The sequence below is a fragment of the Lichenostomus cassidix genome, chromosome 14 (genome assembly GCF_008360975.1).
Source record: "Lichenostomus cassidix isolate B80296 chromosome 14, HeHo_3.0, whole genome shotgun sequence".
Taxonomy (NCBI): Eukaryota; Metazoa; Chordata; class Aves; order Passeriformes; family Meliphagidae; genus Lichenostomus; species Lichenostomus cassidix.
In genome coordinates, this window is record NC_139495.1 from 13,659,547 (window position 1) to 13,660,805 (window position 1,259).

A 1,259-nucleotide genomic window follows, 5' to 3' on the forward strand; every position below is an offset into this window, starting at 1 on the left:
CGGCGGGACGCTGCCGGACTCCTCACGCTTCCCGCGCGTGCGCAGGGGCTTCCCGCCACTGGTTGTCATGGAGACTTCCCCCCCAGCCCTACCCGGTCCCCTCACGGGGCAGAGGGACTGTTCCCGTCTCGGCCGCACCGAGGGGTCCTGGGCGCTTCCTTTGCTCGCCCCGGGAGAACGGCCCGAGCCTCTCCCCGAGCGGGCGGCGGCGTCTCCTGAGGCGAAGCTGGCACGGAGCGGTTGGGCTGCGGCCAGCAGGGGCGGCCGAGCGCCGGGGGAAGCGGAGCGGCGGCGCGGCCAGCACCTCCCGCCTCACGGCCCCGAGCCTGGGAGACGTAAAATAAAAGCGGGAGGGCTTTTGATCAAGGCCTCGGCCCCGCCTGTCGCTGAGGTGAATAGCCAGTCTGGGAAGAGCACCGCAGAAAGAGGAGAGCATATGGCACAGCACGGCTCGTTTGTATTTTTAAGGAGTTCGAGTATGTAGAAATAAATATATATATAAATTGTAAATAGGGAGACAAATACACACCACCTGCTCGTGAGCACGGAACTGCCATTTAAAATTACTGTTCTTTGCATTAAAACCTCAGGCACACCTGTGCTGGTGTGCAGCTGCAGCTGAAGCCCGTTAAAATTACAATGTTTTGAGGTTATAATCAATGCTGTGCTGCTCAGACGGAAATTGATGGAAACACTGAAATTTCACTGTGAGCAGCGGCATAGCTCAAGCTTTTCTGTCAAAAGAGCATTGCCTTTTTTAATTTTGTGCCTGGGGTTGAGCAGGAAAACAAGTGCCCTTTTCACACTACATTTAGCTCCAGCTCAGAGTCCTCATAATGAGTATTACCGTGGAGTCATGATCAACAGTCATTTCCTCCAGGTCATTAGCTAATTGTGGCCAAAGGTTTGCAGGTGTAAAATCACCTAAGATGGGGTGGGAAGGTTCATGCACTGGATCTGCATTTTGAATGCATGATTGAAATCAGAATTTCTTTCTCAATGCTTGGTCTGGCTGTGGCAAGAACCAAAATCACTCCTGGGCAACACTTTTTAGCAGGCCAAGAGGCAGAGGAGAGAGGTTTAGTGGTACAAAGAACATACTGGAGCTTCAAAAACATCAAGACAGGCACTTCACTAGTAACTACAAATCAGTTTTAATGGTGAACAGTATGATGTCCCCTTTACACATAACATTTCCCCATAATTATACCTCAATCCATAATTTGACATCACCAAAAGAAACTGACGTTGCCTGTTTG